Source organism: Arachis ipaensis, chromosome B05, assembly GCF_000816755.2.
Source record: "Arachis ipaensis cultivar K30076 chromosome B05, Araip1.1, whole genome shotgun sequence".
In the NCBI taxonomy this organism is placed as follows: Eukaryota; Viridiplantae; Streptophyta; class Magnoliopsida; order Fabales; family Fabaceae; genus Arachis; species Arachis ipaensis.
The window spans coordinates 18301618-18309757 of NC_029789.2; positions in this window are offsets into that span (position 1 = coordinate 18301618).

Sequence of the window (8140 nt, forward strand, 5' to 3'; positions counted from 1 at the left end):
AATACATATAATATTATTATTGTAATTTCTAATTAGTAATGTTTTTATTTTATTTTCTAATGTCTAAAACAAAAATGTTCAAAAATTTAGAAACTAATCAAACCATTTGATTATGTACTACTTATGAAATTGGATTAACGTGAAAGTTTCGCTCAAATTAGACATTAAAATAATAATTTTGATAGTTAAGTTAGTAATAATTATTTTTAGCACCATAATTCAGTTATCTAAATTCAAGAGAATATTTTAATTAGTTTTCTTAAGTTTTTTTTTTTAAATTTGTCCAAAAAAGGTGTGGGTTGTTAAATGGGAAACTTTATCAGACTCAGAAACCTGGGTGTGAGTATGTGGCCCTTCTTTTTAGGAAAGGTGGTCAGTCCTAATTTGAGCTTTGCATGCCATGGGATTAGAGAATATAACGTAATTCACTTTTCAAAATTTTTGAATTATAAAAAAATTTGGCGGTATGTGAAGTGACTAAGGATTTTCAAAAGTAGTAACAACAGATTTTGTTTTCTGTTTGAGTTGGAAGAAAATGGAAAAAGATGTAGGGACGGTAAAAATCTCTGCCTGTTCTAGATTCTTGTTTAATAAAAGTATATGAAATTTATTTTGTTTTTCCATTAGCAACTCCAGTGATGTTGAAACTGTCTCAAACAAATTGATAAATTCTTTATGACAAAAAAAAGGATAATTCTTTGAATATTTTTAGGTAAACGTAATTTGTCTTTTTAATTATAATAGTTTGGCCTTCCAACACCTACTAACGTGAAGTAGTTTTTTTTTTACTAATTTCACATTTGAGGAAAATATTAAATCGGTACTCGAAAAATTCTGGCGCTGATAAAATGGTACTTGACTTTTGTTATTGATAAAATAGCTCTTGAAAAATTTTAAAATTTGACAAAATTATCCAACCGTAAAAAAATGATGTCACAGTGAATGAAAAACGCTGATGTGACCGCCGGAAGATGGCAGAGAACTCCGACGACGTTTTTGGTCCTTTTCTTCTTCTTCTCTTTGCCATGGCGGAAAGAGACGCAGCGGTGAAATGCTGCCATGGCAGAAGGGATCATGGCAGAAAGAGACGCAGCGGCGAGATACTGCCATGGTGGAGAGGACACTTCTTCTTCTTCTTCTTCTTCTTTGTCATGACGGAAGGTGATGCAGCGGTGAGGTGCTTCCATAGCAAGGGGACGTGGAAGGGACGCAATGGTGTGTTGAAGAAGAAGAAGTGGCGAACACGAGAACCCGACGAGGTACTGCCATGGCGGAAGGGGACGCAACGGCGTGCCATGGCGGTCTGGCGGCAGGGGACGCGAAAGGGAACGCAGCAGCGTGTTGTTGAAGAAGAAGTGGCGAACACGAAGAATGCAACGAGGTGCAGCGGCATGCCATCACAGTCTTCTTCTTCAGCTGCCATGGCGGAAGGGGACGCAGCGGCGTGTTGAAGAAGAAGAAGCAGCGAAAACAAAAAAAAAAAGAAAGAGGTCGCTGAAAACGTCATCGGATCTCTCTTCCATCATCAAAGCTCTCTTCCGACGGTCACATCAGCGTTTTTCGTTCATTGAGACGTCATCTTTTTACGGTTGGGTGATTTTATCAAATATTAAAATCTTTCAAGAACTATTTTGCCAATAACAAAAATCAAATACTAGTTTATCAGCGCCAGAATTTTTCGAGTACCAATTTAATATTTATCTCTTTACATTTATATTTACAAACTTTGTGGCAATAATAAAAATTAACAAACTTTTTTTCACGTAATGTAAATACAAATTCATACGAATAGCCAAAGAAATACGACTGAGTTTACTAATTACTAATGCTCTAAGAAAATGAGTCTTATATATTTTTCAATTATTCTCACTTGGATGTGTTCATTCTCAATTAGGTCTCACTTGGATGTGTCCGATTTTAATATTATACCCATTATTTGTGTTTAGATTCAATTATGTCCCTAGAAAAATGAATTATGTAAATATTGTAGGAATTGGTTTCAACATTTGATGAGCTATTTTTCGGAGTAGATAATTGATTCTATCCCAAACATTTGTATTCTAACTTTGAGAAGAGATTTTTAAAACTCAAACTAAAGCACTCATGATGTGTACTTGATGGCAGGATAACATTGAATCACTTTTACAAATATTAGCGATACAAATAGGACGATTTAAATGTTAGGGACACAAATAGGATTTGCCCCAAACGTTGGGGACAAAAACGATACTTTACTCATATTATAATTAATAAATAATTAGAATATATGTTCAAACTCAACATATATACAACTTAATCTTTGTCTCTTGCACCCGAGTTTGCTTATGAATATGAAATATCTATTGCATACTTGCTTTGTTAGTGATGAGCATGATATCAAACTGTATTAGTCCGCCAAATATGATAACGAGCTTTCTGTACAAAATATTATTCACCTTCTTTAAGATATCATTTTCTATTATTTGATAGAGACCATAATGTAGCTCTACAAAACGTGTGAAATAATAATAAAAAAAACGAATTCTCACACGCAAATTAAAGCTCATACCCTCATGTGTATTTTGTATAATCTCATGGTTGTAATACATCAGTATATTTGTCTTACCCTCTATTATACCACCAACACACTAAAAGAAAATTTTCACCATGAGATAACACTACAACAATTCCGGCAGATAGCGGCGAAAATTTTGGGGCGGTTGTAAAACAGCAACATGCAGCACATATAGCGGCGGTTATTGGTTGGGGCTGCAATCAGGACTGCATTTAGCGGCGATTTTTTCGAACCGCCGCTATATTTCATCAGGCTTGCATTTAGCGACGTCTTTTCGAAAACCGCCGCTATATGTACTGTCGGGTGAGTTATTGTTTTACATTTTGCGGCGGTTTTGTTTAAACCGCCGCAAAATGCGTATTACCACATATTGCAATGTTTTCTTTAATAATAACCATCGGGGTATAATCTAGTTAAGTAAACACTACTATCTTACATATGTTTAAATCATTGTTACTTAAACTCGTAACACTTTTTCTACATTCGTTTTACGTAAAAAAATTTCACAAGTTAAATAAGCTATATATGTTAACTCATGTGAACAAATTTACCAATAAGATTTTCTTGTTTACTTTATTGGCATTTAAATTTGCATTCAAACATGGATGTAAAAGAAGAAAATAAAATCATACTAGTCCAAAATTAATTCGAAGCAGACCCATTCGAATTATTAGGGACGTCCTAGCGTGCATAATTCGAATCACCCTGATTCGAACTACTCTAAGACTACATGCAAGCATAATTCAAATTGGACAAATTCGAATTACAAGAATTACTACTAATTCGAATAGGACTAATTCGAATTAGTGTTGGTTTGTCTAATTCGAATGAGAATTCGAATGAGACTGATTCGAATTACATAAGAATATGCTTTTGGGAGATCTTGGTAATGTTTTTTAATTTGGTAGAATTGTGTAATTTGGTCCTCCATTTGATTTAATTGTGCATTTTACCCAATATATAAGGTGCCTATAATAACTATAATCAGATATAAAGTATATAACAAAAAATTGTGTGGCATTCAAATGTGTTCATATGATACTTATAATTATTAGCGCTATATACATTGAAGAGACATTTGTCTTGGTGGTAACATGACATTGTTAAAGCGCGGGTTTAACGATTGAGTCGGTTGGACCACCGGACGGTCCGATCCGATTCTAATAACTATGAACGGAATACTAAAATTTGGAGCGCGGGTTTAACGATTGAGTCGGTTGGACCACCGGACGGTCCGGTCCGATTCTAATAATTATAAACGGAATACTAAAATTTGGCGGCGGTTTAGAACCGCCGCAAAACAAATGATGTTTTCGTTTATTTGCTATTTAGCGGCGGTTATCCCAGCGGTTAGCTAAAACCGCCGCTAACTGTTTACCTACGGCCTATCTTTCAGTGTTTGGTTTAACTACCGCAATATGGCTCCCATAACCGCCGCAAAATACCGGTTGTGTTGTAGTGTAAAATAATAACGAACTTCATATTTATAAGAAGAACTTTTAGATAACAGAAAAAACATTCAATGCGCAGGTCATATGTTGCATTGGCATCCATTTTCCATGCGATACGTGGCTAACACACAACTTGCGTGCTGGACTAACATGCCACCTACATGTTGGATCTGTTCCTTCTGAAGTGTCCATCTATATACAATTACACCTAATTATCTCATTTTAATAAAAAAATAAACATGTGATTTTTTCATATTAAAAAAAAAGCCTATTCATGGTGTATATTTAATTATTTATGTTAAAATTAAAATCAATTGATCTGATATAAAGTTAGCCCACTTAATTCTGTGTTTTTAATTGTAATGACTTTTTAATTATGATCATGTTCAAATATTTATATAGTAAGCTATTATCCCAACATGTGCTTGAACATCAACTTAATTTCTATGTATATATTAAAATTCAATTATTTGTACAAAATATATTTTTAAAGAGTAAATGCTCAAAATGGTCCCTGAATTTTAAATCGTTATTCAATTTAGTTCTCGACTTTTTAAAATGATCAATTAAATCCCTGAAATTCGAAAAAGTGCATCTCTGTTAGTCCCTTACAGAGGTCTAACGTTGATGATGTGGCATTTCAGCTGTATACTTATGTGTACCAAACTTGAATTTGATTCAAATTGGTACCTGAAATTGCTTAATAATATCCAAATTAGTCCATTTTTTATTATAAAACCCTAATCCCCAAATTATTGTCTTCTCTTCTTCGATCTCTCTGCTATCTTCTTCTCTTCTTCGACCTCTCCGCTGTCTTCTTCTCTTCTTCGACCTCTCTGCTATCTTCCAGTTCATCTTGTTTTCTCGTCTGCATGAGTGATGATAGGTGGTGGGGAGAGAAGTCAAAGTAGCTCAAGTAGGAACAACTCTGTAGGAGACCTTATGTCAGCAAAAGAATGTGCATCAGAGGAGGTAAGAATGTCGTTTTCTATAATTGCAAACTTCGGATGGTGATGAAGTACTCAACGACGACAAAGAATCCTGGTAGACTATTTTATGGTTGTCCAAACTATGAGGTAAGGTTATGGCTCTAAAGAAAATGTTAAGATAGTTTCACTTTGATTTGGATTCACCTGTGTTTTTTACTTTGCAGTATGGAATCCATTGTAATTTTTTCTGTTGGGTTGATGGAGCTGAAGAACCAGTTTGTGCAACACCCATTTCACAAAAATTTTTGCATGAGTTCAATTGGAAGTACAAACTTAGAAAGTGATGTTAAGACCTTGAAGATGATGACAATGGTTATCTTCTTAAAAGTAAAAAATATATTTTAGCTTAATGGACGAACCTGCAAGGATACATATAATTTAAATTTGTACTAAACTTAAAATTAATCCAACCACATTAACTTGCAATTAAAATAGTTTTTAGGTAAGTGTACTGATGTTGTAGTTCAGGATGAATATGAACTGGAAGATAGCGAAGAGGACGAAGAAGAGAAGAAGACAGCAGAGAGATCAAAGAAGAGAAGACAATAATTTGGGGATTAGGATTTATAATTGAAAATGGACTAATTTGAAAATTATTAAGCAATTTCAGGTACCAATTTGAATCAAATTCAAGTTTGGTACACATCAGCATATAGCTAGAATGTCACATCATCAACGTTTAGACGGCACTTCTGCAAGGGACTAACGGAGATGCACTTTTTTGAATTTCAGGGATTTAATTGATCATTTTAAAAAGTTGAGGACTAAATTGAATAGCGATTTAAAATTTAAGGACCATTTTTGGTCATTTACTCTATTTTTAAATATAAAATATATATTAAAAATAAATTAAATAACACATATATTTATACATAAATATAAAATAATTGGGTTGTATTTTTTTTAAATAAATAAAATAAATATTAAAATTACACTAATAGACCTACTAAGGTTACTTTACGTTTATACATTTTATTACATATCTCGTCCTTAACATGGACGAGTTAGTTATTAATGTATCTCATCCTTAGCATAGACGAGATAACCAACGGAGGATTAGTAGTATATTTAGTTTGTAGACGAGATAAGATACTATAATATTTATGAACGTATCTTGTCTATGCCAGGGATGAGACACATTCGTAACTAACGCGTCTATGCTGAGCGAAGACGAGATACGTGTTTTTCATATGGGACAATAATTTTCAACTATATAAATATACTTAATACAACCATAATAAAGTCCAATAATATAAATAAACTTGGTCTCAGATTATAAATTCAATATAAGCATGAACTGTAAACATAGTCTTAGACTGTACACTCAATATCAAGTTAAGATATAAATAAGCATAATACACTTTCTTAATAAATAATAATGACCTATGGGGGAGGGAAGGGGAGGCTGATGATGCAGACAACCAACGGTGCCACATATTGGCAGTTGAATTTAGCGGTTAGGCCTCTGATAATATTGTGGATACCTACGCGGATACTGAGAGTACTATGGATCTATCATCCAACCATAGTCCACTAAAGGTTGCCTCTGGCTATGATCATCCCCAGTAACTATGTCCAACTGAGGGGGGAGACATATAAGTTAGTATCCACGGCTGAGTGACCCCCAGATGGTGGAGGAGGAGGAGGTGGTGGTGGTGCTGCTGTTGATGAGGTGTTGGCTGCTGCATCACCATGCTAGATATATCAGTCTGACAACTTCTGTACTAGGGGTTTCACGGTGCAGTTTAGTTCAGTTATTTAAGAAAGAGTCACCCGATCTAATTTTATATTAATTTTTTGGTTTCGTTTGGTTCGATTTTTTTCTAAAGCCAACCAAACCAAATCAATTAAAATCGATTTGGTTTAATTCAGTTTTTTTACTTTTTCAATTAATTCAAAAAATATTCTATTCTAATCATATCTAATGTAAATATCAGAACAGAAAAAAAAAATCAAAGCACTAAAGCAAAAATAAGAATCCAAAACAAATAATCATATAAAAATTATAATAAAAAGTCAGAATAAGACATGCAATTAGAATCAAGAGGAAATAATCAAATCCAAAACCCTAAACAAAAACTCATGACCAAGAACAAATAATCATAACCAAAAATTAAAATAACAAATCAAAACATAAATAAGTATTAGATTAGAACCAGAAAAAAAAAACTAATTACAAATAATCAGATCCAAAAAATAATTTAAAACTGCGAATCACAGAGATGCGAAGACAAAGTGTTGTAAACTATGAAAACGATGATACTGCAAACTGCAAAAGAAGAAGGTGCTGCAATTTGAGAAGACGGCGGTTGGACGAATAAAAATCGACGACAAAAAGGAGTAGAGGACTGTGAGTCTGTGACTGAAAGAGGATATTGCAGCTGTGAGACCGTGAACGTGAGTGAGAGAGCACAGAGCACGTTTTGTGATTTGGGCATGAGTGAGAGTAAGAGAGGTGGTGTGCGGTATGGGTAGGAGTGAGGGATTGAGGAAGGGGGCCACGCCGAGAAGAGGGAAGCGCCTCCGCGACGGTGTTGTTCGGCAGCGTCAAGTCTGAGAGGACGAAGGCGCTGTGGGGTGTGGAGGAGAAGTTTTGGGCGAGAGGATTTGAGAGTGAAGTGGAGAGTGGAGAGCGTTATTGTGTTAGGGTTAGAGTGGCGGCTAGGTTAGAAGGTTTAGGCTTAGGCCTTGGGGCTAGAAGGGTTGGTTTATTTTAGGTTTTTAAGAATTTCGGTTTGGTTCGATTTGGTTAGGATTTTTTCTACTAAACTCGAAAACCAAACCGAACCACAGAAAAAATAGCAAAATATCATTTTTTTTCAGTTTTTGATTTTTCAATTTTCAATATTTTCGGTTCGGTTGGTGGGTTTTCTTCGGTTTGGATCGGATTTGAACACCCCTATCTTGTACTACAGTAGTATCTGTGTGTGCAATGTCCCAGTTGTGATCTAGCTCCACCTCCCTTCCTTGGTCGATGACATATGGCGTGCCAAGAAGGACATATTGTGTGTCTGTCAGATTATGTGCGGGTGCGATAGACTGCTGACCTGGTGGTGGTGAGTTGCCAAAGATGTCCTAAAAAAAGTTAGGGGTGGCAAAACGGGTCGAGCCCGTCGGGCCGATCCGCTAAACTCGCTAAAAAATGC